The 17,664-nt window shown below is 37.8% G+C and overlaps 1 long non-coding RNA gene across 1 annotated transcript; it reads left to right on the top strand.

The window, feature by feature from the left end:
• Window positions 1-6,835: 6,835 nt before the first annotated feature.
• On the top strand, window positions 6,836-17,106 carry LOC123387924. The gene is made up of 5 exons (XR_006602421.1): window positions 6,836-6,940; window positions 9,044-9,127; window positions 10,206-10,262; window positions 15,514-16,675; window positions 16,786-17,106. It is a non-coding gene; the product is annotated as an uncharacterized LOC123387924 (long non-coding RNA).
• Window positions 17,107-17,664: the final 558 nt, after the last annotated feature.

The raw sequence follows: 17,664 nt of genomic DNA, 5'->3' as shown, positions 1-17,664 counted from the left end.
CAGTGGTATTTATCCCCATCTTTAGATGCAGGGAAACCCTAGCTGGCATGCAAGGACCACAGGTAGTGAATCACTACTATGAAATGTGCCTGAAGTTTTAAAAACACATTTATTAAAAATAGCTAATTTTTTCTTTTTTTAAGATTTTATTTATTTATTTGACAGACAGAGATCACAAGTAGGCAGAGCAGCATGCAGAGAGAGAGAGAGAGAAGAGGAAGCAGGCTCCCTGCTGAACAGAGAGCCCAATGTGGGGCTCGATCCCAAGACCCTGGGAACAAGACCTAAAGCAGAGGCTTTAACCCGCTGAGCCACCCAGGTGCCCCCAAAATAGCTCATTTTTAAAAATCATGGTTTTTTTTTTTTTCTTTTCTTTCTTTCTTTCTTTCTTTCTTTCTTTCTTTTTTTTTCTTTCTTTCTTTTGATAGATGATCTTGCTCGACTTTGAGTATCCACAGGCCTGAGTTTGGTTTAGGAAGAGTATGGATAAATCCAAGGAGAACAGAGATAATATTTAACTCTCCGTGTTCAAAAATAAGATTTTACAGATTTAAAAACTGAGCTATTATCTTTAGAAAGGATTCTCTAAATTCCTTTATCTTTCTCTTTGACTTATCTTTCTTTTTAACTTAGGCTTGCTTTGCTGCTCCAGACAGTGTGCAAGACATCTACGTAGGAAGAGGAAATGGGTAGACCCTGCTTTTTCAGACCCTGGGAAGAAAAGCACAAAGATGTTCATGTTGGGGCTGGACGTGGAGGTCCTCGGGAGGAGGAATTGTAGGTATGTATGTTAACATTAAGGGCAGAAGGGCTCCTCCAGCTGTATTATTCTCCTCTCTCTTTATTAGGGTTCTATCAATAGGCTCTCTCTTGGTTGTCCCACATTAAACTTGGGGCACAGCCACAGGAATGTAAACTTGACAACAAAATGGGGTAAGATCATGTAGGGATTTGAAGTTAAGATTTCTCATGTGGTGTGAGCTCTGGAATTCTAGCCAGCTTGCCAAAAGGTCCTCCATGGTGGGGTGGACCCGTGGGCTAGGATCCTGATGGAAGATGAGGCCGAAGATCTGGGGCCTGTAGCCAGCCAGAGTTGAATGAACTCAAAACCAGTAAAAGGGATCTGGACCAAAGATTGCCAGTCACATATGCTGTGTCAGAGCACTTTGATCTATCATATGTAATATGAGTTGGCTGTCAAGGAACTGTTTTAAAGTAGTGAAAGAGCCCAAAGTTTATACAAGATTGGACATTTATCCCAATATCTATCTCTCATCTAACATTATTATCCATGTGCATATTTTTGCTCACCAACAGGTAGAAACTTAGACCAGAGTCATCACCTATGAGATAAAGAAATGACATTTTCTCTGTACATCAGATTTATAGTGATATTTAAAGCTTGTGACTCGTCTACATATATACAACTATTATCTCTTATTAGAATTTATCATAGTTCTGGTACTTACCGAATTTTCCTCACAAGGTATTTTGAAACTTTGTGGGGCTATAGCCAAGAAAAACCTGTCCTCTGTGTTCTATCGTTGTACTTACCTTTTTCTTTTTTTCTTTTTTTTTCTTTTAAAGATTTTATTTATTTATTTGACAGACAGAAATCACAAGTAGGCAGAGAGAGAGAGGAGGAAGCAGGCTTCCCGCTTAGCAGAGAGCCCGATATGGGGCTCGATCCCAGGACCCTGGGATCATGACCTGAGCCGAAGGCAGAGGATTTAACCCACTGAGCCACCCAGGCGCCCCTACTTACCTTTTTCTTTCCTTCTTTTTTTTTTTTTTTTAAGATTTTATTTATTTATTTGACAGAGAGAGAGCACAGACAGGGGGAGAAGCAGGTTGGAGAGGGAGAAGCAGGCTCCCCACTGAGCAGGGAGCCCGATGTACGGCTCGATCCCGGGACTCTGGGATCCTGACCTGAGGTGAAGGCAGATGCTTAACCACTGAGCCACCCAGGTACCCTGTATTTTCCGCTTTTATTGACTGATTATTGTCCCTAGCTGTCTAGAGCCTAAAGAAATAGGTGTCTGGCAGTGTTGGTGTCCTGGTTATGAGGAGGAAATTTCAAATGAGATAGTTCTCCATTCTTAAACTGGCTCTTCATTTCCATATTAGCTTTGACCTAACACTCTGAGGATACTAGTTAGAATTTTTTTTTTTTTTTTTTAGATTGCATTTCTGCCTTCTATTATTTTTTATCCATCCAGGGTAAGTTTCTCCCCTTTACTCAGTTTCCATTAGATATCTGGTGAGTTTTGGATGAGCATTCATGTTTTTGAAACAAGGAATATATTGATTCATAAAAACACCTTATATGGAATCTCCTTTGCAAAATGTCTATTTTGAATGGGATACAAGGCTGACTGCAGAATTTTGGCTCCATTTCTGGCTAGCTTGGAACCCTCACAATTTTCAAAGCAGTGGAGATTTCATGGGGGGTAATCTGGTCGAGATTGTAACACAGATCTCATAACAAAGCCACACAGACTAGCTGACTTCACAGAAACATTGGTTCTCACTGTCCTGGAGGCTAGAAGTCTGAGATTAAGGTGTCTGCAGGGTTGGTTTCTTCAGAGCCCTCTCTCCTTGGCTTGTAGATGGCCTTCTTTTCCTTTACATGGTCTTTCCCTCTATGTCTGTGCCCTATCTCCTCTTCTTATAAGGACACCAGTCTTACTGGATTAGGGCCCACCTGTAATCTTAACCTAATTACAACTTTAAAGGCCTGATCTCCAAATATGGTCACATTTGGAGGTAATAGGGTTAGGATTTCAACATATGGATTTGGGACGGACACAGTTCAGCCTATGGACAGTGATCTTCACTGAGTTTTACTCCTGGGAGCACCTGTCATCCTTGTTTTACTCTTTGGGTACAATAAGTTATTTTGGGATTTTTGCAGGCTTGCCCTGCTTATGTCCTCAGCCCAAACACGCGAACTAATTATCCTTCCCAAACAAATCTTCCACTGTTTTTAGTGGGAAAGTCCTTGCAGCTCCAGCTGGAGATGAAGCTACAGCCTTCCTGAATGGGTATTTGTTTCCAGAGAAAGCCAGCATCCCCTTTTATAGCCTCCTCACGTACTGAAGCTGAACTGTTTTGGTTTTGTAAGACTGGGTTTATAAATATAAATCCTTCTTTTTCCATCTTCCAGAAATTTGTGAAAATACCAGACTACTAAATCCATAGAAAGCATCCTTTCTTGACTCCATAGTGCCCTGGGTTTTGTTTTCCTCTTCTTTTGTTTGTTTACATTTGTAATTTCTTTCTTTTTTTTTTTTAATTTTTATGTATTTTTTAAATTTCTTTTTGGTGTTCCAGAATTCATTGATTATGCACCACACCCAGTGCTCCATGCAATTTGTGCCTTCCATAATACCCACCATCTGGTTCTCCCAACCTCACACCCCCCGCCCCTCCAAAACCCTCAGTTTGTTTCTCAGAGTCCACAGTCTCTCATGGTTCGTCTCCCCTTCCAATTTCCCCCAACTCCCTTCTTTCCAGTTTACATTTGTAATTTCAAAGGGCATTTGGGAGGGAGAAGAGGAAGATGTGTGCTTTGTATGGCACATTGAACTCGAAGTTAACTATAAAATTTTAAACTATTATATTTGTATTTTCTATTTGTGGCTTATATACAAAAATCTTAGGTTGTTCCTTTTTTTTTTTTTTTTAAAGATTTTATTTACTTATTTGACAGACAGAGATCAGAAGTAGGCAGAAAATGGTTGCCAAACTGTGGAAAGAACCAAGATGCCCTTCAACGGACGAATGGATAAGGAAGATGTGGTCCATATACACTATGGAGTATTATGCCTCCATCAGAAAGGATGAATACCTAACTTTTGTAGCAACATGGATGGGACTGGAAGAGATTATGCTGAATGAAGTAAGTCAAGCAGAGAGAGTCAATTATCATATGGTTTCACCTATTTGTGGAGCATAACAAATAGCATGGAGGACAACGGGAGTTAGAGAGGAGAAGGGAATTGAGGGAAACTGGAAGGGGAGGTGAACCATGAGAGACTATGGACTCTGAAAAACAATCTGAGGGTTGAAGGGGTGGGGTGTGGGAGGTTGGGGGAACCAGGTAGTGGGTATTGGAGAGGGCATGGGGATTGCATGGAGCACTGGGTGTGGTGTAAAAACAATGAATACTGTTATGCTGAATATAATTAAAGAAAAAAAAGAAGTAGGCAGAGAGGCAGGACCCCCTACTGAGCAAAGAGCAGGATGCAGGGCTCAATCCCAGGACCCTGGGATCATGACCTGAGCTGAAGGCAGAGGCTTTAACCCACTGAGCCACCCAGGCACCCCTGTATGTTATTTCTTAATCCTCAAGACAGTTTTGAGAGTTAGCTATGACTGGCCTGATCTCCTGGAATCTTAGTGTCTTCATTGACACTTTAAAGGTGATGATTATAAAGATACTCTATATATCACAGAGCTTTTAGGATACAAAGAGATCAGGTATGTAATTTAGATACAGTGCCTAGCTTATAGCAGATGCTCTGAAAATATTAGTTTATTTGTCCAGTGCTAAGTCCTATAGTATTTTTAAGCTCCAGGCAACTATGCCCACAGCACATTTATGGCATTATAGCAAACTGCAATGTCCTTTCATTCTCTTTCCTGAAGGGCTTTTGTGTATAGCTCCCTCTGCTACTGGCTTATTTAGTATGTAAAATTCCTCTCCCAAGGATTAGCTTATATTAAGAATATTAATTATATTATCACATATTTATAATATATATTAAAATTAATAAAAGTTCTGGGGTGCATGGGTGGCTCAGTCAGGTAAGTGTATGCTTTTGGCTCAGGTCGTGATGTAAGGGTCCTGAGATTGAGCCCCATGTTGGGGTCCCTGCTTAGGGGGGAGTTTGCCTTTTCCTCTTCCTTTCCCTCTGTGATCTCTCTCACTCTCACTGTCTATCAAATAAATACATAAAGTATTTAAAAAAATAATAAAAGTTCCAAAACTGGGTCCTGCAAGACCCTGTCAAATAGAATATTGTCCAAATGTTTTTTCCTTCTACAACTATGTCCCTGTAAGTTGATTAAATGTAGTGTTTGTGGCCATTGACCATAAGGAAAAAATGCCCTCTTTTAGTATTGTTTCTTAAGCTAATCACATTTAATTCATCTTGTTTCAATGTTCAGGAATTTTGCAAAATCGAGCACTGTGGACTCACAGTACAATAAAACCCTTACAATGCTCTTGTGTCATATTTGTTTCATTTGCCTCTTGCTTTTTTCTCTATCACCCTTTACTTTCTGATGTGTCTCTTGGGCTTGAATTACACATCTGAATATACAGAGTAGATTTGGTGTACCGGGGATTTTTATGTGCCCTAAGTTACAGATCTGCTGTGCTATGTGACTTGTGTTTCCAGACTCGTTCATAATCCTAAGTGAGGGAGAGATCTGTGTTCAGGGTTGTTGCATTTCACAAGAATGGAGAATTGGACGAAAGCTCAAGGCACATTATCTGTTAGTTTTTAAAACCCTGAGCATTTCAAGGGAAACATAATCCATATGTATCTCATCTGTTCACAACTTTCCTTATCAAAATATTATGCTGTTGAGCTCAGAGGTGCCCAGGATGTCAGTTAAGCTTTTTTTTTTTTTTTTTTTTTTTTTTTTTTTAGATTTTTTTTATTTTATTTTTTATTTGACAGAGAGAAATCACAAGTAGATGGAGAGGCAGGCAGAGAGAGAGAGAGGGAAGCAGGCTCTCTGCTGAGCAGACAGCCCGATGCGGGACTCGATCCCAGGACTCTGAGATCATGACCTGAGCCGAAGGCAGCGGCTTAACCCACTGAGCCACCCAGGCGCCCCATCAGTTAAGCTTTTTGAAGATTTCTCATTTAATTGTGTAATAGGAGATCATGTTTTGGCAAGAAAAAGAGGTTCTGTCCCTTCTAAATTCTCTATCTCAAAATTTAGTTGTCTTTATCTTCCCCAAATCAAGAGATTTAAGGCACAGATTTATTTTAAATTATTAAAAATGAGCTAATGCTATTATAGGTATATAAATAAGAAAAAAGAGAGACGGCACCTGGGTGGCTTAGTCAGTGAAGCATCTGCCTTTGGCTCCAATCATGATCCCAGGGTCGTGGGGTTATGGCCCCAGGGTCCTGGAATCAAGCCGTGTCAGACTCCCTGCTCAGCAGGGGAGTCTGCTTCCCCCTCTCTCCCTCTGCCCCTGCTCTTGTGCTCTCTCTTGCTCTGTTTCTCAAATAAATAAAATCTTTAAAGAGAGAGAGAGAGAGTTCTCAACACAGTTACTACTGTGTTGATTTAGAAATCTTAAGGGGAAAGAAGACTGTAGAAAATAATTTTATTTCTAAACAAAGAATCCTTTGGAAGCAAACCAAATAACTACAGGATATCTTTCATCAACGTCAGAGAACATAAAGAGGGTATGGATATTCAAATTATTACAAATCAGTGTTGAATTATAACATTGGCAAATTCTTACTGATTTTACCATATTTGTTAATTTAATATAAAAATAAAATTCTCAATAGTGTTGATAACTTTATCAGGTGACTTTTGGAAAACTTTTAAATTTTGTTGTTTTATCCTCTGGAATAGTTCCTGTGTATGATCATATTTATAGTTTACAAAAATGGCTGTTATGGGTTATGTTTTCATTTACTGTATTATCCTACAAACTACATGCTCAAAATCTATACCAGAAAAGATGTGATTTCAACTTAAGTGAGATTTTTTTTTTAGTGTGTTGTTTTTGGTAAATTCTTAGATTTTGAATGATAGTCCAATACAGAATTCATTTGTCTCACTTTCTTCTTGCATTCAGGCCTTCCCAGCTGTGCATGGATTTCCATTTTGGCTCTGCTATGTGACATCAGGCATTAAGTAGCATCTCTGAGCCTGTTTCCTAATATATATTAGAAAAAGAAGGGTAAGAACCATATGCCTCACAGAGAGTTGTGAAGATTAAATATGATTTCCATTATATACTGCTGTGGTCACTGATGCTATTACTAGAAATGATGGCAACAAATTTCACCATTCAGAATAATTTCCTTAAAATTTTTTTTTTATTTGAGTATAGTTGACATACAGTGTTACATTAATTTCAAGTGTATGGCATAGTGATTCAACTTCTTTATATGTTATACTGTGCTCACAAGTGTAGCTACCGTCTTTTACCACACAATGGTATTATAATACCATTGACTATATTCCCTAGGCTGTGCCTTTTATTCCTGTGATTTATTCATTCCATAACTGGAAACCTGCATCTCCCACTGCCCTTCACCCTGGAATGATTTCAATAGTTATATTTGTTCTATTGCTGTATGTACTTTGTTATCTGAAAGTCATACCATTTATTTGAGAACAAAGTATCATTTTCACATTCCTTTCCAGAGATTTTTTTTTTTTTTTTGGTAACTGTTGTTTTTACTTCGTTGGTGATTTTTAAAAAATAGCTTCTATGGCAGAATCAAACTGAATTTATCATCATGATGAATAGATACAAATACAAATCAAAAGGCTTTTTTTTTTTAAGAAAAAGATTTTATTTATTTAGTTGCAGGAGAGAGAGAGCGAGAGTGAGACCAGGAACACAAGCAGGGGGAGTGGGAGAGAGAGAAGCAGGCTTCCCGCTGACCAGGGAGCCCAACGTGGGGCTGGATGTGGGGCTCGATCCCAGTGGGATCATGACCCAAGCCAAAGACAGATGCTTAATGACTGAGCCACCCAGGCACCCTAAAAATACCATTTTTAAGACTATCATTTCCATATCTCTGGCTTGTAGCAGAAAGAGATGAGCACCAGCGTTTCCTGTCAACGTTGTGGAGTTCCAAGAAGTTAAGGCCCTTTCCTCCTCTCATAACCAAAGGACAATTTAAAAGGAAGTGTTAAAGTGAGAATTTTTCTTTTTTTATAAAAGTAAAGAAAAAGAAAAATCAAATAAAAAATTGCTGCCAAGGGAGAAAGAGAATTGGAGAACTGTGACAAATCCCTCTGGGGTCCAGATTGTTGGCGCAATGAGGAGAGGTTAGAGTGAATGGAACAATGGGAAATCAGTCATGAGCCTGAAACTAATCATTTGGCTTCTGAACAAAAGGGGGAAGAACCAATATTTTAGAAAGGGTAGAAAGCCCAGGGAGCTGGTGCAGAAGTAAGTTCCTTTATTCAAGAACAAAACGTCAAAGAGAATTAATAGATGATTTACTGGAGCCTGTCTGGCATCTGAGAACGACTTACATGTTATAAAGAGGTTTCCTTTCCCAGATAATTGAAACAATGTTAAAAAATATTGCATTTAAGAAAATATTTGATAATATATTTTCAGACTTTTGAATATATTGTTTAATTTCCTTCACAATTATAAACGCAGGGGTCTTTCTAAATCTAATGAGTGTCTGACTGTGTTGTTTTTGGTATACCTAGAGATTGCCATTTTTCCCCTCAATTGCTTTAATTATAGTAGAGCTGCATGTGCATTTTTTTCCCATTTCCTATACTGTGACAGGAAATGTAATAAAGTCTTTGAATGATTATGTAATAATAAATAAACAGAACTGTTGCTTAAAAAGCTGTATTGCTATTAGGTAACTTGAAATGAGTGCTTATCTGTTGTAAGTCTGGATTCTATTATGTGGAAGATGTTTTGGAGGGGTCAGCGTATAATGTGGAGAAGTGTAGGTTGAAAGAAAGTTGAAGAATCCCTTTGAGTGGGTTATGAATGTACTAAAAGCACTTTTCCTATGAAATAATTAAGAAAATTGCTTGCTGGATTTGGAAATCAGCATTGTTCAGCTGCCCATAATGTGAGATTTTCCATTATACTAACAAATACAGTGATTGGAAGAGGGTAGGTAGAGAGGAGATTTAGGTATCTGACTAGGAGAGTGTAGAGAAGGCCAGTGCTGAAAATATCAGATTCATAAAAATGGATTTTTTTGTTGCTCTATGTGGAGTGCCCAAATCTGATACCCAAATTTTTGTCATCATCTTTATGGACTGTATTTCTCCTCTCTCTGGGCCAAAACAGAGGGCATGCTGGAGCAAGAAGAAAGAAAAAGAGAAACCCAGTCAATGCGTGGCTACCTTATGCTATGCTAGACAAAATCACAAGGTAAGACTCTTAGTTGACAAAGTTTGCCATTCACCTTAGCAAAAATATTTACCCACTCACTCCAAGTAAGCATAAATCTGTGTAAATAGGAGGAACAGGGACTGGGATCCTAGATGGAGCCTGGCATCTGGTCTTAATGCTATATCTAACTCACTGTGCAAATTGAAGTATGTCACATAATTTTAATTGGGTCTCAGTTTTTCCATTTGCCAAGTAAGTTGAATGAGGTGTTCTTCATGATCTTTTTGAGTTCTAAGATTCTCTGATTCTGTAATTCATGTTGAAAATGTAGAAAGTGTCATAAATAAGTTGCAAATAAGATGCTATGGAATGTCAGAAGAAGAAATTTCTTAGAATTTTGAGCTTAATGGAAGACCTTGTAGATACCAGTTTCACATGTGGAAATGAAGGAACATACCTTCAAGTCAGAAGGAGTGCAAACATATGGAGAAGAAAAGGGTAAGGCTCTAACAGAGAACAAGGAATTAAACTTCTTAAGAGCCCGTTGCTTTTTCTTTTAAAGAGAGGCAGCCTTTATTTAAAAACACACATAACACACAAAGAACCTCTCTAATAAAAAAGTCTTAGGTAAATGGGAATCAAGGGTAAAGTGAAAAAGAAATTCTATTTCTGATATCCAAAAAAATATAATCTCACTGAATAAAACTTGTACAATATAAAAATTATAGGTATGGGAATAAAACTCATGTGTAATTCCAACATGCAGAGATAATTACTGTTAATATTTTGATATCTTGGTGTACTTCCTTCTAATCTTTATTTTATGCATAAATATACATATATTTGTATAATTATGCTCCCACTGTACACATTATTTCAGTACCTATTTTAGATCTTAATATATCATACAGGATTCTTCCCACCTGGTTCCTTTTTGGGAAAATTTAATTCTGGGCTTCTCAATCTGCTTTGTCAGGAATCAGCCTGTCCTTAATGATACTCTAATCAGTTTCAGGAGAAAGTGCATGTTAAGATTTGGTCATAATAAGAATATTTATTAAGATAAGATTGGTATTTTTTTCTCCAAATAATCAATTCACTTGCTGTTACATTCTAGCTTCCTGGAGGACAAGGATGAACCTCCGGTCCCACACAGGATTGGACTTGACATGGAGTAAGTGCTCATATTTGCTGAACTGCACTTTTAGTGTAAATGGTCCTTTTAGAGGAAGGACAAATGCCCAATGGCTTTCCTGCTGGCAGCTAGAGAAAACTTTCGTGCATTTGGCAATTCCTGATCAAAAACACTATTGCTTTCCTTGCCTGGTATTTTCTTATATTTAGTATGTGTGTGCATATATATATATGCATACACATACATACATACATATATAAAATACCTAGTATCTATATCTATATCTACACTGTAATAATATATATAGGAAAAAGCTAAATTTGACTTAAAGAAAAATGTTAAGTAACTAATAGGACACAACAGTGATGAGGATATGGCAAAATTGTGAAGGTTGAGCCTGAATGACAAATATTTAGAAATACAACTCTACCAGATTTCCTGAACCAAGCAAAGAGTACGAGTGTTTTTCCTACTTTCTTTCTTCCGTTATGTAGGAGGAAGTGTGTAGTATCCTTATGCGGATTATTCCAGATTGGAAATATTCTTTGCATTCCAGGTTACTCTTGTATTACCATTCAGTGGATCTAACCGACTCAATTTCAACCTCCTCTGAGGATTCAACCAGTTCTTGTCAACATCTTTTCAAACACCATTTGTTGTTTCCTTGTTTTTATTTGTTAATTATGATACTGTAATTGCATCTCCTTTTTCATCAAGAAGTGCCAAGTGTTCTATGGGAAAGCTGTGATGATTCTAGTAGTTTAAAATATTTAGCCAATTAATACAGAGTTCTAATTTGTGCTCGGCATTTAACAAGCTCTTATAGGGGCACCTGGGTGGCTTGGTTGGTTAAATGTCTGACTCTTGGTTTCCGCTCAGGTTGCGTTCTCATGGGTCGTGGGATCAAGCCCCACACTGAGGTCTGTGCTCAGTGAGGAGTCTGCTTGAAAAGATTCTCTCCTTCTTCATGCACTCCCATGTGCACTTGCTCTCTCTAAAATCAATAAATAAATCTTAAAAAAATGCAACCTTTTAGATTTGAGATGGACAGCTCTGCTGTTGATAAAGTGAAATAGATAATCTCTCTAAGGTTACTTATAGTTCTACAAAAATTCTATGTTCCTGAATGTCTGATTTCTGTGTTTAAGTATGTTATGGGGTTAGAGCTGTCCTTGTTTGTACTCTATGGTCAGCCACACCTGAGCTACAGAGTTCCCAGAAGTCACTATGATCTGTGTGATTTCAGTTTGCTCCATTTCCCTGATCTGTGGATATTAGATTGAAATCCCATAATTTCTTTTCTTCTTCTTCTTTTTTTCTTTTTCCCCCATAATTTTTACGTAGAACACTGGTTTTAGGTGTGAGATATTACGTAAGAATGCACAATCACCCAGCCCATTCAGTGCTATGGAAGTACATTTTAAAATTCTGATACACATAGCAATCAGGGTTATAATTAACCCTAAAGATTTTAATTCTCCGGGGGAAACCTTCCAGTTTTCACACTCCCAAATCCAAAGTGCTAATGTGAAATGTTTGGTATTATACAGTGTAATTGTTGTGTTCATAGACGATCATTCACGAGTTTGCTTTTGGTTTTAAAAATTCGTAATACCTAATTATTTTTTAGGCTTTTAAGTTTAGCTTACATATACTATCAATTGGCTTATATGTTTAGAAAATGTTAATCACATTTAAAGATTCTTGAATATTTGGTCTAATTTAAATATATTCAAATATTATAAAGTGCTTTTATATTTATATATTTTATTGTCTGTATACCAGTTCCTTTGACTTAATAATACTTCCCAAACACTGTTTTTTTAAATAACTGTAAGTGAAACTTAGAAATATGTTGAGCCTAGATTCTCAATGCTTTGTATAATCTTAGTAATATATCAACTTAAAGTCATAAGTCTAAACCTAAATTATATGCTTTCAATTGGAATCATAAGACTGGCACTCTAATAGACCTAACTCTTTTAAACACTAAAAGTACAGAAAATACCAAATATTGGCAGACTTCTTTCTAACACAAAATATTAATATCATGGTTTTAATTTTCTTAAACATTTTCATACTTAGTTTTAAGTCCTTGGAGTTGAAAGACATGAACTCCCTAGGTCAGATGGTGGCCATCCCAGTTACCTGAGGTTACCTATGATTAGATATTTGCATTGGCTCGCTGTTCAGATTCTGTGGAAGACTTTGATGCAACACAATGAGCCACATGTGTAGTGGCAAAACCAATGACTCAGGGACTCAGGCAGGATGATCCTACAGCCCATGACCCTGGATTAGAGTTTCACAGATTGCTTCATTCTTTAATGTGTTCAGAGAAGTCTGCAAGCTCTAATTAGGATAATGATTTGATTGATTTTGCATTGCTTTGTCTTCTAAGATATGAGCAGGGCTTTCTCTTCTAACTCACTTTTGATCTTAATGAGATTCTAAAGTATAAAATAGCTCTTTGAAACAAATTTAAAGATTTTAAAATTTGATAATAGCTTAGAACCTTTAGTTGTCCTAATTTTAGCTGCTCACAAATTTTAAAATGATATCTGGTTGACACTGGATATTTCTCATGTTTTTGTCGGACTTGAAGTCCCTACTTATAAGACCTATGACTAGAAAGGGGCACCTGGGTGGCTCAGTCAGTTAAACAGCTGCCTTTGGCTAAGGTCTTGATGTCAGGGTCCTGGGATTGAGCCCCACATCCAGCTCTCTGTTCAGGGGGAAGCCTACTGCTCCCTCTCCTTTTGCCTGCTGCCTCTCCCGCTTGTGCTCTCTCTTTCCCTCCCTCTCTCTATGTGTCAAATAAATAAATACAATCTTTAAATATAAAATAAAATAAAAGATCTATGACTAGAAAGGAAATCTCCAGCCTGAGTTTTGTGGACTCTCCCCAGCTTAGTTAAACAGTGTTGAGTATGCTCCTACTTAGGGTCAGACATGATTCACGCTGGTTATTGGGTTCATGCTAATCACTTAGGAATCCAGAGACGTTTACTTCTCCATGTAGTATAGAATTCAGATCAGGCCTAGGATGAATCCTGCAGGTGAGGAAAAAATATGATTGGCTGGGAGAGACTAATAATACTTCTCATCTTTACTTATTTACTTATTTTACTCAATTAATTAATTGATTAATTAATTTTTATTGGCACATAATGTATTATTTGCTTCAGGGGTACAGGCCTGTGAATCATCAGTCTTACACACTTCACAGCACTGACCATAGCACATACCTTCCCCAATGTCCATAACACAGTGACCCTATCCCTACTGCCCACCGCCCCCACCCCCCAGCAACTCTCTCCCTCTCCTCTTTAAATAGAGTCTATGTAGAAGCACATTGTTTAGCTGAGTTATTGGTCCTATACCAGGGCAATATGATACTCACTTTCCCCATCATTTCTTTAGAATAAACTAGTTAGAAAAAATAGAAGGATGTCAAAATAGTAGAGAATGTCGTCTATTTCCCAGACTCCTCTTGGAACTTAGTAAATGACAAATAAGATTATAAAGCTGTATTTTGCTCTAATAATAATTAGCTGATTTTTCACACTAAGATGTTGCTTTTGGGTATTGATGGGGGCTAGTTTAATTTTTTTTTTTTTTGAGGATTTATTTATTTTAGAGAGAGAGAACATGCCTGAGAATGAGGGAAGGAGCAGAGGGAGAGACTCTGAGGCTGACCCCCAGAAGAACATGGAGCCCAATTCCAGGCACAATCTCAAGACACATGAGATCATGACCTGAGTCAAAAGCAAGAACTGGATGCTTAACTGACCCGAGCCACCAAGGCACCCCTTTTTAGCTGTTAATTATTATTTGATGATGGCATTGGGTTTTCCTGTTTTACCAGCCTACATGTGTTTGTAAGATGGTTAGTAGGGGTTGGATTCAGTCTGAGGATGTGGAGGGAACAAATGATCTGATACAATACAATCCTGGCTGGTTGTATTAGCATCAGGACACCCCAGACTCTGTAATGCAACTATCTAGTCCATCAGAACACAACGCGTTGTCTAGATTTATTGTTCTTTCTTACAGTTTTCTATTCTTTATTTTATGTTCTTACCATCTTTGATTTTTAAAGTTTTTTTTAGTTGATAAGATGTCATTTTTAGAAATCGACTTGAAAAATTTGTCTTTTCTAACTTGGGACTAATTCACAGCCATTCCCTCCCCTCTCCTCCCCTTAAGAGAAAATATTTTCTGTGTTTTATTCAACAGTTTTGATGTCTTTGAATTTAATTTTCCTAAGCATAGGAAAAATAGGATGTCTAAGTAAAGCCTCAATTGCAGAGTACAAGTTTACACCTTTTTCCCCTTAATGTGGATAACATTGTGTTCTAATAAAAAGTAAGGCTTCGTTTCAAGGGCACTCTCTGGGTGATGCAGATTCTTGGATTCCTCTGTGTTTTGTTAAAACTCATTATGTGCCTGAATGACTAAAGGGAGAATGGGTGTTTTTATATTCCTCAATGGATGTCAGTTGTAATCAAGTTCAAGCAGCAAACAAAGCTCAAAGTGAATGAACACAGGGTGTTTTCTATCAGTGGCATCTTCATTTTTGAGCCATTGTGCCATTCACAATAAAAGAAACAGACAGACTCTGTTGTAAGCAAACACTGAATAACTCAGTTTAGTTCATTCAGATTATTGTGGATGTGTCATTAACATAGGAGTGACCTGGAAGGGAGCCAGTTTCTCTGTTCTGTATCTAAAAATGGATCACTGTACTGCTGAGAATACTGTGAAGCCAATGTAGAAAATAATTTATTTGAAAGATACAACATAAAAGGCTGAAAATTCTCAATCTAGATATTAGAAAATGATTGAGGACTTGTTTGCAAAGCCTCTATGGCTAAAGGACTGGCTTTCTTTCCCTGGTCTTTTTAAACAAATGATATTCTGCTCATTTTTTGGTGGATACATTATCACTGATATTAACAGGAATCAAAAGTAAACATGAAGTTTATACCAGTTTTTTTCCAGAAAAGACTCTTAGTTGTAAGAAAATTAATATGTTCAAATAGCTCATGTGAAAAGGGAAATAGTGTTCAGCGAAAAATATGAAGACCTTATGGCATCTGAGAAGAGTAAATATGTCAAGTCAAGATTCTAAACCCGCTGTCAGGAACGGCGCTTCCTTGTTCTGTTTCTGTCTCCCTCTGTGGGTGTTTTCTCCATTCTTCTATCTCTGAATCAGTTTCCTGAGCTTATCCATCTTGCACACGGACCTATCTGACCACCTCACGTTGACTTTTATTTGATCTTTTAGCTCTAATTTCTACATCCGATGGACTCAGATTTCCAGCGTCTCAGTTTCAAGATCCTTACAGGTAAATCTGATGGATTGTTAGTAATACACTGACTATTCAAGAATTGTGGAGCAAGGCTGTGCAGCCTAGGGTGTGGTAGGCTCTAATGAAGTAGCTGTGTTAGGAGCAGGAAATGATACGTATGACTGTTACAGTTTCCACAGTGTGTTTAAGTCAATGGCCTTAAAACTTTTTCCACCATGATCCTGAGGCAGAAATAATTTTTTTTCATCTCCATGTTAATTCCTTTTTTTTCTTTTTCCTCCAAGTTTGGGACAGTCTTTATTGGAGCTTGGAATGTCACTGTGATTCACCTTAATCAGAAGCAGACCATGGGCAAATGCGCTGCAACAGGGGTGGACACCCAGCAGGGGCCACCCGGGCTAGCCTGGGAACCTCGACTGCCTGTAGGCAGTACCCAGGCACGCACACGTGTGCACACACACAGATACGTATTAATTCTTGAAGCAGTACTTCCTCTTATTACACCTGATACACTCTAGTCTTCCCTTTTCTATTTCTTCCTCTCCCAATTCATTCCATTACATAAAGGCATGCTGCTCTTGTCTCACTAAATTGATTTCATGCTCCTCTAATGAGTTGCAACTTTAGTTTCAAAAGCACTGGTCTATACTTTTCTTTATATTGTTTTCCTTTGTAGCATTTATTATAATTATAATTGGCTCCCCTGTTAAATTTTGCAGTTTCCTTTGTAGGAGATACCACAATTAAATTGCTTCCCTTGTTAAACTGTAATCCACATTAAAGCAGAGACTGTGTCTGTCTTGTTTACTACTGCATTCCCAGCACCTAACAGAGTTCCTGGCACATAGTAGATGCTCAATTGGGTAAATATTGATGAATGAATAAATGAAGACCCAAACAGATGGCACCCTTAATGGGCTCACCTGGTTTTTTGCAAGAAGTACATTCAGATACATATAAAACCGGCTAATCTGGCATGGCTCTGCTGATGGAAAAAGCAGATGGAAAGGCCCAGCAGGACACCCCGTGGAGCAAGAAGGGCAGGCCAAAGAGCAAGTTTCCATCTAGTCACCGGCAGCTGCCTGAAATTCTTCCACCAGGGAAAATCTCCTGTGATAGAGGAGGAGCCAGTGTCAGGTCTGAGCTCAGATCTCTTGGTTCTCATCGAACATTTATTCCACCATTAACGCCTTGTTGGTTACATGTGCAAAATTTCATTTTTGGTATTTTCATTTTTATCTTTACAGCTCATCATAGAGAAAGAAAGAACCACACAATATCTTCACACAAGATACCATGATACCTGCTTTCCAGTGAGACAAAGACATCTGGTTGGGAGATTAATAACACACAAAGCTCCACTCCCTCTCTTCTTGCTAGCCTCCTCCTGGCAAATCACAGACTCCCATCACATCAAGATTCATTTAACTCACTTCTGCAATTTATGGCTCCTACTGCTCTCTACCAGTTGTTTCAAAATCTACTTTTTATAAATGGCTATTTTTAATGGCATCATGTGCTTTCTTTTCCTGTTTGCCAAGATTCTGAATCTACAGGACATTTTTTTTTTTTTAATTTAAAGAAGGATTGCGTTTTATTTTTTAAAGGTTTTTTTCCCATTTTATTTTATTTTATTTCTTTTCAATGTTCCAGCATTCATTGTTTATGCATCACACCCAGTGCTCCACGCAATACATGCCCTCCTTAATACCCAGCACCAGGCTCACCCAACCCCCCACTCCCTTCCCCTCCCAAACCCTCAGTTTGTTTCTCAGAGTCCACAGTCTCTCATGGTTTGTCTCTCCCTCTAATTTCCCCCAACTCACTTCTCCAGGATAATTTAATAAACAATTACAGTGGTTTCATCTTTAGACCTACTGAATGATCTTTGGGTAAAAGCTGTATTTATGTAAAAAGCAATTCATAGACTGATAAGCCTTTCATCACAGCTCTCTGATATCCATAAAACATGACTGAGAGGACTTATTGTAACACTCAGCCAGTTCCATATGCTTCAAAATATTAATTTACAAGGTGAAAATATTATGCTTTTCAAAAGTCCATTTAATATCGAGTTAAAATTACAATATACAATTTAATTCATTACACATATGATCTGAGTATAC

The sequence above is a fragment of the Mustela putorius genome, unplaced genomic scaffold (assembly GCF_011764305.1).
Source record: "Mustela putorius furo isolate JIRA1106 unplaced genomic scaffold, ASM1176430v1.1 tig00003867_pilon_pilon_pilon, whole genome shotgun sequence".
Taxonomy (NCBI): Eukaryota; Metazoa; Chordata; class Mammalia; order Carnivora; family Mustelidae; genus Mustela; species Mustela putorius.
Note: the sequence above shows the minus strand (reverse complement) of the source record. Positions and strands in the feature narration are given on the sequence as shown.